The sequence below is a fragment of the Sorex araneus genome, chromosome 4 (assembly GCF_027595985.1).
Source record: "Sorex araneus isolate mSorAra2 chromosome 4, mSorAra2.pri, whole genome shotgun sequence".
NCBI classification, from domain to species: domain Eukaryota; kingdom Metazoa; phylum Chordata; class Mammalia; order Eulipotyphla; family Soricidae; genus Sorex; species Sorex araneus.
Genome location: NC_073305.1, coordinates 47,167,343 through 47,182,818, shown reverse-complemented (window position 1 = coordinate 47,182,818; position 15,476 = coordinate 47,167,343). Strand labels below are relative to the sequence as shown.

Sequence of the window (15,476 nt, the reverse complement as noted above, 5' to 3'; positions counted from 1 at the left end):
CTCTCCAGTTCCTCATGTTGATTTAGATAGGCACATTTAACTGATTTGAAAGTTCTTTTACAAAGATATACTACAATACTAAAATTGAACAGAATTAATGTAAAAACTTTGTTTTACCTATACTGTGTCAATTCTCAATTTTTACTTTCAGAAACACTGTCTTAAGACAGACATTTTTGAGGCCAGAGCGATAGTACAGTGGGTAGGGCACTTGCTTGTGGCGGCGGACCTAGGCTTAATCCCCAGCATCACATATGGTCCCCTGAATACCGCCAGGAGTGATTGGCGTGGTTCTGAGTGCAGAACAGGGAGTAACCCCCCTGAGCATCACCAGGTGTAATCCCAAAAGCCCAAATAAAATTTTAAAAAGACAAATTTTTAGAAAAGGTTTGTTTTTTTCTTTTTATTTCTTTTGCAAGGGCAGGCCTCCCAAGCAGTGTTCAGGGGACCATGGGCAATTCCTGGCAACACTCAGCCAATGAGACCAGGTAGTTCAAAGCCAGGGCTTTGAACTGCTCAGGACCTGTAATGCCAGCAACTACTAGAGCATACCCCCAATTCTGGAGCTGTGCAGTCTCACCAGGGATCAAATCATGGCCTGCACATGTGCTTCTTATCCTTATGCTTTCTCCTCAGTCCTATTTGCCATTGAGTATGGCATTCACTCATGTCACTTATGCTTGCTCCCTACTGGAGTAAGAAAGACCTGTTTACTCCTAGTTTGCTAAGTAATTTAATAGTCTTTAATATTGAATTAATGTTTCATTAGCATTTATATTGAATGTTCTATGTCATTTGGGTGATTTTCTTTACACTGTTATTTTATTGGAATATTTTACTCATTTATCTATACTTAATAATTATCCATAAAACTATATTTTCTAACATAAAACTAATATTCTATTCTTAGGATAAAATAGTTTTATACTTTTATAGACCCATCTATTTCCCCTTAATTTTTTTATACTCTCACACCAAATTCTGTGTTGTAGAATTTATCTATTTCATATAAATTTTAACACATAAACATAGAATTACTCATACTACTAATTTTTAAATTTATAAATCTATAAATATATAAACACAGTTCTTAAAATATTTTTATTGATTTATCATTTATAATTTTGTGTAATTTCCAGAGCTTAGCTTTATTCAATTATATGTGTGTAGCAGAGTCTCCTGCCTCCACGCCTGGCTGTCTTCACCAAGGCCCCTCAGAGGGGGCGGGTTGAGTTTCCCTCCTCACCCCAAAAAGACCTCCAGAATCCAGCCACAGCCATGTTCAAGACCACTCTCCACACGCTTGGACGAGCTTCACACATGAAGGAACCGGCAGAGGAACCCAGGTATGCGGGATCCAGGGCTGAGATCTCCAAGCCTGCTCGGATCGGAACTGGGCCTCCTCCACCCAGATCTCCCTTTTTCCAGTAGCTAGGCAGTCACACCCACAAACTGCCCCCGGCACTGTGTGATCCCATCAATGGCCAAGATCCAGAGACTATAAAACAAAGATCCCAGAGCTGCCGCTCGACCTCTTATTGTCTAGTTCTCCCTCTTGGAGAACCCAGAATGCTACCGAGAGTATCCTGCCCACACGACATTGCCTGGCAAGCTCCCTGTGGTGTGTATTTGATATGCCAAAAACAGTAACATTGATGGGTCTCATTCCCCTGACCCTGGAAGAGCCTCCAATGCAGCACTGTTGGGAAGGACAAATAAAGAGAGGCTGCTAACATCTCAGGGCTACGACGAATGGAGATGTTACTGGTGCCTGCTCAAGCAAACTGATGAACAACGGGATGACAGTGATACAGTGTGTACTAAAAGTACCTCCACAATAATGTATTTTAAAGACCTCTCTCATATGTAGGATATAAATAAATATAAGGAAACAGAAAATGGCCAAAGTCATTGAAACTGTAGATTTTGTCTATAAAACTGAGCTGGGAGGGACCTGTGAGTGGGGTCCGGAAAATAGTGGAGGAATACTGGTAGAGGAAAGTGGGCACTCGCAATGAGTGTGGTATGGAATGATGTATGTATGAAAAGATAATTAACAGTACTGAAGCACTGTAAATTCTGGTAAGTTAATAAAGATAATGGGGTAAAAGTCTTCCCAAAACAAAATTCCACAGCTCTATGGTTTTACTATTAAGCTTTAACAGACCTTCCCAAGGTCTGTTAAACATTAACTATTTTTCCCAAGCTCTTCATAAGAATGAAGAAAAGGAAATTCTTTGAATAATTTCTAGATCACCATTATCCTGACACCAAAAGAAGACACCCCCCCAAAAAAAGAAAAATACAGACAATATCCTTGAGTGAAGATTCAAGAAACATCAACACTAATATGACACTCAAAGATTTCCTCTATGATAAAGCATAAAAAATGCTGTCTACTCTCACCACTATTACTCAATATTATACCAGAAGTCCATGACAGAACAATTAGGCAAAGAAGAGATACAGAAAGCATACTAATTATAAAGTAAAATTATCATTGTAGATGACATAACATAAAGAATGCTAAATATTCTAAATGAGAAAATAGTCCTCAAAGAAGACATGCAGATAGTCAATAGGTACATGAAAAAATGTTCTATATCCCTTGTCAGGGAAATCAAATGATAATCACACTAATAGAGGAAAGTGAACACTGATAACGGGTGTGGTGTTGAAACACGGTATGCATGAAAAGTATAATAAACTGTACTATAAATCATAATACCTCAGTTAAAATGGTCACCGTCACTATCATCCCATTGCTCATCGATTTGTTTGAGCGGGCACCAGTAACGTCTCTCATTGTGAGACTTACTGTTACTGTTTTTGGCATATCCAATACACCACGGGTAGCTTGCCAGGCTCAGCCGTGCAGGAGTGATACTCTCAGTAGCCTGCCGAGCTCTCCGAGAGGGGCGGAGGAATCGAACCCGGGTCAGCCTCATGAAAGGTGAACACCCTACCGCTGCAACTAAATTTTCAGTTAAAATGGTAAAAATATAAATTTAAAAGGATTACATATAACTTGCATCTTTTATACTGCATTCTGGTTCTTTCATTCTCCATCAAATCTTTTTATCTCAAAACTCTTTTATCATCACTTTATTGCAAATGTTTATTAAAATCTTCAGTGGCTGGAGATCGTTCCCCAGCATCCCATGTGGTCCCTGAGCACTGCCAGAAGTGATTCCTGAGCTCAGAGCCAGGAATAACCCCATCCAGAGCATCACTGGTGTAACCAAAATGTGTTCCCCCCCCAAATAATAATAAAATAAAATAAAATCTTCAGAATTACTCAATCTTAATGTCAGACACATTTGACCACTATCTTCTCTAAACATTTCCTTGTTTTCCAAAATACAACTCTATCATATCTCCATCTACCTTACTGGCCACAATTTTCAGATTATTCTGACTGATTCTCATCCTCCTACCTAAAATAACACAAATTATCAGGATTCTGTCTTCTCTCAATAATTCTCCATTTACAGTAATATTTTAATTATTCTTACCCAGACCCACAACTTTAAATAGTGTCTGAACACTGATAACTTAAATTTTATGTCTCTAACCCCCAACATTCCCCCCAAGCTCCACAATAACATAGTCAAGTCTTACTTGATTTTCCATTTGAATATATGAACTAAACTTAGCATGTCTAAAACGGAACTATGTTGGACTCATTATAAATCTCTCGAAAGAGAGCGTAAAATGACATGCCATAACCATGCCGCCAGACCCCTTGCCAGGCTGTTTCATTTGGGGAAACCAGGACGGGAGCAGGTAAGGCCCCTCCCCACCCCAAGGAACCAGCCCTGGCATCCAAAAACCTCCAGAACTCAACTGCTGCCATGCTCACGGCCACTCTCTGCACTCCACTCACTCAGACCGAGCCTCACCCATGAGTGAATACGCAGAAAACCCAGGTATGCAGGACTTGTGACTGAAAACTCTAGGTTCAACGAAACCAGGAATGGGGGACATCCCACTGTCATGTCCCCCCAGTTTCCGGCAACTTGGCAGTCACGCCCACAAGCCACCTCTGGCTGGTGCCATATAATATCATCAATGGCCATGATCCAGAGATTCATTATAAATCTTTCAGAAGAAAGCATAAAACAACACACCATAGCTATTCCACTGTACCCCAAGCCAGGCTGTTTCATTTGAGGCAACCCAGAGGGAGTGGATGAGTCCCCCTCCCTGTCCCAAGGAGCCAGCCCCAGCAGCTGAAAACCTCCAGAACTCAACTGCCACCATGCTCAATGGCCGATCTTCACTCACTCAGCCAAGCCTTACTCAGGAGTGAACCTATTCCTGGACCGCACAACAGCTCATACCTTACACCACTAGTATTTCAAGAATAGTGCACAACATTTGATGGTGTTTGAAGTAGAAGGCAATCAATCTTAGTGAGAAATATTTTTAGAGATATATATGTATATATCATGTTATATATATCATATATGATACATGACATGTATACACACACACATATATATAAAAGCACACAAGGCTCAACCTTTAACAACATGTTAGTAATCTCTTATAGAAGGGCTTAATGATCCCTGGTGAAATACAACAATCTTCACACACTTTCCTCTAAGGAACTTTTTTGGATAATTTTCAGCAGTTTATTCTTAACAAACAATACAAAATAAATTATTTTGGTTCTGCTTTTTTGGGGGCGCTTGGGTTGGGGTTCGTGATGGAAACATCAGAAATATGGTGGTGGGAAGGTGAAATGATGGTGGGATTGGTGTTTGAATATTAAATGTAATCAAATATTATGAGCTACTTTATAAAAATTAAATTTAAAAAAATAAATAAAATGGAACTATTATTTCCTCCCCAAACATCTTTTTTCTACAACAGCCTTCCTTAATTTTTATTATTTATAAATATAATCTAACAAAAGGAATTTTAAAACAAGAATTTTAACACATGGGTGATTTATTTATTTATTTTGCATTTTGGATTTACTCCTGGCTCTGAACTCAGGAATTAACACTAAGTAGTGCTCTAGGAACCATATGGGATGCCAGGGATTGAACCCCAATAGGCCATGTGCAAGGCAAATACCCTAACCCTACCCACTGCACTATTGCTCTGGCCCCAACATAATCTTTTTCTCCTTTATTATTTTTTTTACAAAGATGTTCATGATTGGGCTTCAGTCATACAATGTTCAAACATCCATCCCTACACCAGTGCAATTTCCCAGCACCAGTTCCCCAGTTTCCCTTCTACCCCTTGCAAGCACCCCCATCCCCGACTGCATCTCTGGCAGGTCTCTCTCTCCCTCTCCCTCCTTCTCCCTCCCTCTCTCCCTCCCTCCCTCCCTCCCTTCCTCCCTACCTCCCCCCCCCTCTCCCTCTTTCTTATTTTAGGCATTATGGTTTGCAATACAGATGCTGAAAGGTTATCATCAATACCCCTTTACCTACTTTCAACACTCAGTTCCTGTCCAGAGTGTTCATTTCCAGCTAATGTTGTCATAATCTCTTACAGAATAACTATTTCAGGAATTGGCAAGTACACCCTTATAGTTATCAAGACCACAAAACCTGGAGTCATAGTTTCTTTATCCACTCATCTGTTCTCGGCACTAGGGTTGTTTCCAAATTCTGGCTATTATGAACAGTACTGCAATGAACACAGAAGTGCAGATGGCTTTTCTACATTGTGTTTTTGGGCCCCTAGAATATATTCCCAGGAGCAATATTACTGGGTGGTATAGAAGTTCAATTTCTAGTGTTTCGAAGAATGTCATATTATTTTTCAGAAAGGCTGGACCAATCAGCATTCCCACCAGTAGTGAATGAGAGTCTCATTTTCTCTATATCCAAAGCAGCACTGGCTATTCTTTTTGAAGTGTGCCTGTCACTGTGGTGTGTACTACAAAGCAGTAATAATTAAAACACTAGATAATAATTAAAATACTAGAATAAAGACATCTCTGAAATAAATAGAATCAAAAATTCAGAGGTAGACCCTCAGGTATATGATTAGTTAATCTTTGATAAAGGAGCAAAAAAAAAGTGGAACAAGGAAAGCCCTTTTAAAAAGTGGTGATGGAAAAAGTAGTTGTACATGTGCAAAAAAAAAAAAAACACCTCAAAAGACAAAAAGTCTGACCTCCCTCTAACACCATGCACAAAAGTCAAATCAAAATGAATTAAAGATCTCAAAGTCAGGGGCTGGAGCAATAGCACAGCGGGTAGGGCACTTGCCTTGCACGTGGCTGACCCGGGTTCGAATCCCAGCATCCCATATGGTCCCCTGAGCAACGCCAGGGGTAATTCCTGAGTGCATGAGCCAGGAATGACCCCTATGTATTGCCAGGTGTGACCCAAAAGGAAAAAAAAAAAGATCTCAAAGTCAGACCTGAATCCTTAATATACATAAAGGAAAATAGACAGAACTCTCTATAACACTGAAGCTTGAAAGGATGAAATACCACTGAGAAGGCAAATGGAAGCTTATCAAATGGAACTACATTAAATTAATAAGCTTCTGCATCTCAAAGGAAATAATGACCATAATACATACTGGCAGAAATTTTTGCCCACCACAAAGGGTTAATATCCAAAATATAGACATTTTAGTACCACACTGTTTTAATTATTACTGCTTTGTAATACAGTCTGAATTCCATAATAGTGATTCCTACCACCTTTGGTCATTATAAAGATAGAAGTATTGTCTATATGACTTTCAGGAGTGTTCCATATATTTCTCTGAAAAATACACTAGTAGAATTTTTTTTTTGCTTCTTCGGGTCACATCCATCGATGCACAGGGGTTACTCCTGGCTCTACACTCAGGAATTACTCCTGGCGGTGCTGGGGGACTATATGGGATGCTGGGAATCGAACACAGTTTGGCCACATGCAATGCAAACACCCTACCCGCTGTGTTATCACTCCAGGCCCAACACTAGTAGAATTTTTTAATTTATTTTATTGAATAACCATGTGGAAAGTTACAAAGTTCTCAGGCTTATGTCTCACTTATACAATACTCAAACACCCATCCCTTCACCAGTGCCCATATTCCACCACCAAAAACCCCAGTATACATCCCACCCCTCGCCCCCCCAAGCCCGCCTGCATAATTGCTAAATTTCACTTCATTTTCTCTTTATCTTGATTACATTCCACATTTCAACACAAAACTCACTATTGTTGTTGGAGTTTCCCCCAAAAAAAGACAGCCCTACTGCGAAGGAAGCATTTGATAATTAGTTTTCCATTGCTGAGAATGAAGAGATATGAAGTCCCGCTGTTCCAAGTACTTAACTCTTTTTTTCCCTCCTTCCCGCGCCACCAAGTTCGTGCCTGCTTAACAGTCCTCATTAATATGGCTGATGCCACGCCACCCGACAGAGGAAAAAAAAAACAAGAAAGAAGGATATTTCCCATTCTCGGCTGGCATGGGGCTATGGCTTAGTTCACAGTTTAGAGACATGGCTGCAAGCAGTTTCTGGAACCAAAAGTAGTCTAGTTGGCTTCCAGATTCTGGTAGATCAGCAGCAAAGTTGGAGAGGATGTGGGGAGAAAGGGACCCTTCTACACTGCTGGTGGGAATGCCGACTAGTTCAGCCCTTTTGGAAAACAATATGGACAATTCTCAAAAAACTAGAGGTTGAGCTCCCATTTGACCCAGCAATACCACTGCTGGGAATATATCCCAGAAAAGCCAAAAAGTATAGTCGAAGTGACATATGCACTTATATGTTCACCGCAGCACTGTTTCCAATAGCCAGAATCTGGAAAAAACCCGAGTGCCCTAGAACAGATGACTGGTTGAAGAAACTCTGGTACATCTATACAATGGAATACTATGCAGCTGTTAGAAAAAATGAGGTCATGACGTTTGCATATAAGTGGATCAACATGGAAAGTATCATGCTAAGTGAAATGAGTCAGAAAGAGAGAGACAGACATAGAAAGATTGCACTCATCTGTGGAATATAGAATAACAGACTATAAGACTAACGTCCAAGAATAGTAGAAATAAGTACCAGGAGATTGTCTCCATGGCTTGGAGGCTGGTCTCTCATTCTGGGTAACTCAGGGAAGGGACCTCCAAGTAAAATGTGGTTGGAGGTCATGTGGGGGAAGGGTGATGCAGGCCGAATACAGACTAGAGACTGAACACAATGGCCACTCAACACCTTTATTGCAAACCAGAACACCTAATCAGAGAGAGAACAAAAGGGAATTCCCTGCCATAGTGGCAGGGTGGGGTGGGGGGAGACGGGACTGGGAAGTGGGGGAGGGATGTTGGGTTTACTGGTGGTGGAGAATGGGCACTGGTGAAGGGATGGGTCATCAAACTTTGTATGGGGGAAACATGAGCACAAAGATGTATGGATCTGTAACTGTACCCTCACGATGACTCTCTAATTAAAAATAAACTAAAAAAAAAACAAAACTTTGTTCTCATTTACTTTAGGGAGGATCTTTTTTAATTTTTAATAAATTCATAAAGAAGTTTATTTTATTTTTAATCTTTAAAAAACTTTTTTTACAGACTTACAAACTGTCATGATTACGTTTCAGTCATACAAAGTTCGAGTATCCATTCCTCCAACAGTGCTCATTCCCGTATCCCTCCCACTACCCCCCTTTCCCCTCTGGCAGACACATTCTCTCTCCTCTCCCCTCCCCCTCCCCCCTCCCTCCCTCCCTCTCTCCCCCCGCCCCCTCTCTCTCTCTCTCTCTCGTTATGGTTTGCAATAAAGGTATAAAGCAGCCATTATCTTTGGTCCATAGCCTACTTTCAGCATGCATCTCCCATCCTGATCGAGCCCTCCAAGCAGCATTTACTTAGTGGTCCCTTCTCTATCCCAGCTGCCTTTTCCCTCAGCATGTGAGACAGGTTTCCAAACCGTGGAGCAATCCTCCTGACCCTTATCTCTACTATCTTTAGGTGTTAGTCTACTATTATGTTACTTTATATTCCACAAATGAGTGCAATCATTCTATGTCTGTCCCTCTCTTTCTGACTCATTTCACTTAGCATGATACTCTTCATATCCATCCACTTATATGCAAAGTTCATGGTTTCTTTTCTAACAGCTGCATAGATCATTTTAGGGTCCAACTTATTTTACAAAGACCCATACTTAAGAGTAAAATTAATGAGAAGCTGAAGAGGATACAGTACAGTGGATAGGAATTTGCTTTGCACATATCCACCTCAGTTCAATCCTAAACACCCCATATCATTCCCCCAAGTACTGTCAGGCATAATTCCTGAGTACTGAGCCAGGAACAAGCCCTGAGCATTGCCAGGTGTGACCCCCAAACAAGCAAAAGAGTAAAATTATTGCATATAAATAGAAGCAATATTTTATTTAAAATATAAAATAACATAGCATTGCCTATTTCACTTATTTGCCATCTATATATTCCTGCAAGATCAATAAACACAGCAGTCACTCCAATGATATCATTACCATTTTCTATCAAGGAATTACAAATACTGATCTAGCTTCTTGTCAGTCATCAGAGTCTGGGCACAAGTAATAGAGTAATGCTTGGGGCTCCCAGGAACTCATGGGAAGGGGACGTAACCGGCACGCCCTCGGCCCAGATAAATCCGGAGCTGCTGAGCGTGAAGCAGACCCTCTGCGCCTAAAGACTTTGATTCCAAAGATCTAACACATTCGGGCATCCAGCGCAGCATCTAATAGCAATGCACTGGGACTGCAAACTGGGCTACAACTCTGTGCTGCCAGGGGTGGATTTTTTCCTCCCCACCCTGTCTTCCTGCACGGAAAACGGCGGGTTGGCGGCACCCACGTGGCAGGCGCCATCTTGTAAGACTCCAAACCCAGAGGTACTCGGTTTTTACTCTTGGCGCTCCCAGGAACTCATGGGAAGGAGGCGTAACCTGCACGCCCTCGGCCCAGATAAATCCGGAGCCGCTGAGCGTGAAGCGGACCCTCTGCGCCTAAACACTTTGATTCCAGAGACTTCTTACAGCAATGCACTGGGACTGTGAGCTGGGCTATGCAATTTCTGGCAGAATTTTCCCTGGACTTTATACAGAAATCCAAAACTGCGCGGATGCGGCAGCGTCCGCACGACTTAACATTTATAATTGTCAGCAATGTGAAACGGTTCCTTTTGAACAGGTCTGACTTGGGGGGGAAACTCCAAAAAATAACAGTAAGTTTTTGTTGAAATATTGAAGGTTATTAATGTAGCAGCCACCTCTCTGGACTGTGAACTAAGCAAAAGCCCCATGCTGGCTGACGCGGCGTGGCGTACACCATACTATGAGGCACAAGAAGGGGGATGAGGGGGAAAAAAAGGGAAAAGGAAAAAGGAAAAAGAGAGAGAGAGTTATGTACTTGTAGCAGTGGGGCTACATATCTCTTCATTTCCAGCAATGGAAAACTAATTATCAAATGCTTCCTTGGTAGTAGGTCTGTCTCTCTTGGGTGGAAACTCCAACAACTATAGTGAGTTTTGTGTTGAATTATGGAATGTAATCAAGGTAAAGAGAAAATGAAGTGAAATTCATTAGTTATACAGTAGGGGGTAGGGTGTGGGGGCGGGGGGTATACTGGGGTTTTTGGTGGTGGATTATGGGCACTGGTGAAGGGATGGGTGTTTGAATATTGTATAACTGAGACATAAACCTGAGAACTTTGTAACTTTCCACATGGTGATTTAATAAAAAGTTAAAAAAAAACAACAAGTAATAGAGTAATGTCTTTTGACATAAGATAAAATCCAACCCGTTCTTACTTACAATGTTTAAATATCTAACTGCAACTGGACATGTAACATACGTGATAAATTAATGTGTCTGTCCACTTCTTAGAAATATTTTCTGTTAATGAAAATTTTGTTAAATGCAGTATATATTTATAATATTTTTAAGAACATCCCCGTGATATGTGAATATGTATACTCCCCCTTGATTTTGGTTCAAAAGATCACACTTCACTCCTGCTAACACCTACTATGTATATTTCAAACCAGTATTTTTGTGATGCAAATAGCATATAATAGGATAAGAAACCTTGGATATTCTTCCAGGTTATGCCATAATTTGCAAGTACTTGAATTCTAATCCCAAAGCCAAAGGCCAAATCTAAGTGTTGGACATGGGTGTCTCCGAGTTGACAGTTCCACAACGAAATTGACCACATCATACTCAATCGAAGGTTTTGCCTGACTGATATCGCTGTTGTCCCAAAATTCCAAACGTAATCGGGCCACTATCTCCTTCGTGCAAAATTCTACTTCACGGAGCAGGGAGAAAGGACTGCAAGTTTAAGTTTAAGAAAAGAACTCCCAGAATGACCACCAACTGGGACCTCTTTGACACTACTGCGGCAATGTGGGAAGATGCCACCGTTGACAACATCGACGAGGAATACAATTGACTAGTTCAGCACCTCCATGATTGCGCAAAAAAATGCCGAGTGGGAAAGCCATAAACAGACACCTGTCTTTGGAAACTCTCGAGCTCATTTGCCAACGTGATTTGGCACAAGCCTCAGGCAACCACAAGCTAATGTCCAAGCTCAAAAAGCTGTGCAGAGAAGCGATAAAGAAAGGCCTCAAAGAGAGAAGAAGCCTTTGTTGGCGATGCAGCAGAAGCCGGGAAAAGTATTCACAACGCTCACCTGTCCTTCACCAACTACAAGACCAAGATGACTGCCCTCTGACGTCCTGATGGATCTATCACATCTTCCAGAAGGGCAATGGAGAGGATTATACACGACTTCTACTCGGATCTCTTCGACAGCCACGTCCACCTGCCCACATACCAAATTCCTCAGGATGGATATGTCATTCCCAACATCCTCCCTTCCAAAATCCGACACACCATTTCATTGGTAAAGACATGTACAGCACCCAGTCCAGACGAGGTCAGACCCGAACACCTGAAGAATCTGCCATCAGTACTTGTCAACACACTGGCTCACATGCTACCTGTCCGAATGCAAGGTTCCGTCCCAATGGAAAATCAGCAGGACCATTCTGTTTTACAAGAAGGGAGACATCCACAATATTGGCAACTATTGCCCAATCTGCCTGTTGTCTATTGTCTGCAAGTTGTTCACTCATGTCATCCTGAATAGAATAGGCAGAACACTAGATGAAGGACAACCATGCCACCAAGTCAGGTTCCAAAAAATATTCAGCACGATCAACCATATCCAACCACAGTGACCAAGCTCACTGAAGTTTCGTGAGAGTTCAAGATGCCGCTCTGTCTAACATTCATCAATTTAAAGGTCTTTGATTCTGTTGAGACTGAAGCAGTCATCAAAGCCCTAGCCAAACAGGGTGTTCAAACTGAATACATCAGGATCATCTGCAAGCTGTATTATGGATTCACCACCAGAATCTCACCATTCTACAAGGAAGTAATCATTGACATAAAAAGAGGAGTTCAGCAGGGTGATACCATTTCACTAAGACTCTTCAGTGCCACCGTCAAGAACATCATGCAACGACTGGAATGGGAAGGAATGGGAGTGAAGATAGATGGTCAGCAACTACACCACCTCCACTTCGCTGATGACGTCGTTCTCATAACGACAAACATTAGCCAAGTGGCACAAATGCTGGCCGACTTCAACCACGATTGTGCAAAAGTCGGACTGCAGCTGAATCTCAACAAAACGATGTTTATGAAAAACGAACTAGTCCCTGATGTTCCATTTGCTCTCAATGGAACGAACATCTCCGAATAGCAGCTATGTGTACCTGGGTCGAGAAATCAACATGAGGAACTACTTGGTGCCAGAACTATGCAGGAGGAAGAGAGCAGCATGGAATGCCTACAAGAGCGTCGAAGAAGTTGTTAAGAGGACGAAGAACCTCTGGCTCTGGGCATATCTTTTCAAACCTGGGACCTCCATAAACAGGATGAGAACACTATTTGGGTATCACAAAGAGGAACTGAAAGAGCCATGCTAGGAGTATCACGTTTCACTCAAGTGAGAGAAGGAGTCCAGAGTTCCGACCTCCGTTGACGATCAAGAATCAGGGATGCTGTCTCATTTGCCACGGAGTCGAAAATCAGATATGCCGGACACATAATGTGATTCAGAGATGACAACTGGACTAGAGTTATTACCAACTGATTCCACGGGATGTCAAAAGACCATGTGGCTGCCCACCAATGAGATGGTCAGACTTCTTCGTCAAAACCCTGAATGAACAATATGAGGCTCTTCCTGTTCCTGGAGCAAGCAGATATCATTGGGCTACACTCACACGTAGAAGGACAAATGGAGACATTACTGGTGCCCACTCAAGCAAATCGAAGATCAACGGGATGACAAGTGACAAGTGAACTCTAATACTTGTCTCACCAGAACTTAGTGGCTGGTGACATCTACTAAGGTTTTTCATCCTGCCAGCTATATTCTTTCACTAAGATTGTTGGAGTCATCACAGCTCAAAAGAAGTTGGGAAAATTCACTCATGTAGACTAAGGTCCTAATTCTCTAGGGTTTCTTTCCTCTTTAAAATTATGCCCCTTTTGGGAGTGGGGCGGTGCCAGCCCAGTTCCCGATTTGCCCTGGCCTCTGGAAGTCATGCCCTCGACCCACCCTCGGCGCCATCTTGCCGTAACCAGCAATGAAGAATTTGGGCCGCTCTGGCGGGCACAGCTGCTGGGGGGGAAAAGGGCGTGGGGACCACCATATTATGAGGACCACTAATGAGAGATAGGAGCTTGCAATGATCCAATTTCTGGAAGAAATTTCCCTGGACTTAGTTGCTAAAATACAGAAATCCAAGACCTCATATCTCTCCACAGCAGGTCTATCTCTAGTGGGGAACTACTAATAATAATAGTGAGTTTTTTTTGAAATACTGAATGTAACCAAAGTAAAGAGAAAGTAAAGTGAAATTTATCAGTTATAAAGGTGTGGGGAGGGATGGGATGTATACTGGGTTTTTTTTGGTGGTGGAATATGTGTTTCAGCATTGTAAAACTGAGACTTAAGCCTGAAAGCATTGTAATTTTCCACATGGTGATTCAATAATAAAAAAATTTTAAATAAATAAAATTATGCCCCTTAATTTCCAGCATCCCGGAGAGTTCCAAACTCTTTAAAAGACTTTAAATGTGTTCCTCACCTTTAAAAGACTATCTCTTTCTGTTTACTATCAGTCTGCCAAAACAAAAATAAAATTCTCTGTGTATGCATACCTTCAAAGGCTGTAGCCTCTGAAGATCCTACCTATATTAACTGTTCTTCAAAACTTGCAAGCAATCAAAAAACTTTTTTGACCCAAGAGATAATATTGGGGTGGGGAGCTGGATAAGTTGCATGCAGCTGACCTGAGTTTGATCTCCAGTACTGTATATGGTGCTCCAAGCATCACCAAGAGAGATCTCTTCATGCAAAGCCAGGAGTAATCCCTGAGCACAGCTGGGTGTAGTGCAAAAACCAAAACATATTTTTCTCAGGTTTTATCAATATTATTCTGAAAAATCTGCAGGAGATTTGTATGCTGAAGTTGATTCCACATAGCTTTATAGATTTATATACAAAATATACAAAATAACCCTAGTCCTCTGCTTCCAGAAAGAACGTATCTAACTAAAGATGAAATCTTGGAGTTCCCTAAAATGTGGATAAAACTAATCAAAGAAGGGAGGAGAAGTAGAGAGACATCAGAGAGAACAATACTGGATGTAGCATGTATATCATTTATACATCTATGTCATCTATATACCATCAATGGTACAGAGACAAAACAAGGGAAAAGACAGTATCATATAATGACTAACTTTTGGTTCCGGATCATAAAATTCAGATTACCAAACAGTGGAGAGAGAGACTGAGGGTATAAAGAGGTAGACTAAGGGTAATATAGGGACAGTGGTGGAAGGTCTTGGGCACTTTGGTGGTGGTGTGATACAGAATCTTTGCACATCAATAAATGAACATTACTGTAATCATGTTGCCTAAAATTTAATAATAATTTTATTACATCATGTTAAAAAAATGAATGCATCTAGACTGGATTGATGGTATTGCAGGTAGGATGTTTGCCTTGCATGTGGCTGACCCAGCTTCGATCCCCAGCATTCTATATGGTTCCCCCAGTACCTTCAGGAGTAATTTCTGAGTGCAGAGCCAGGAGTAATCCCTGAGCATCACCAGGTGTGACCCAAAAAGCAAAAAAAACAAATGAATGCATCTAATAAATACATCTGCTCTGTGTGAATATAGCTATATCTCCTCTGCTTTCCTGTAACTGAATTCTGGTAGGAATTCTTCTGCTGGGAAAACTGTTTCCCAATTACCTTTACAACTATTATAATCCGGACATAAGATAAATCTTTTGCTACCAGGAAGTATATTATTTTGCTGATAATTTTAAAAAGGAATTCTATAGCTCCATTTAAAATCTTACTGCTATGCATTTTCTACAATATATTAGCTCTTATAAGCTCCACTGCTGACCGAAGTGTTA

General features: G+C 41.3%; 1 protein-coding gene across 5 annotated transcripts in view; it reads right to left on the bottom strand.

Moving 5' to 3' along the window:
* DOCK3 (dedicator of cytokinesis 3) overlaps positions 1 to 15,476 on the bottom strand; it is a 440,374-nt gene that overhangs the window by 306,927 nt on the left and 117,971 nt on the right. The window lies entirely within an intron of this gene.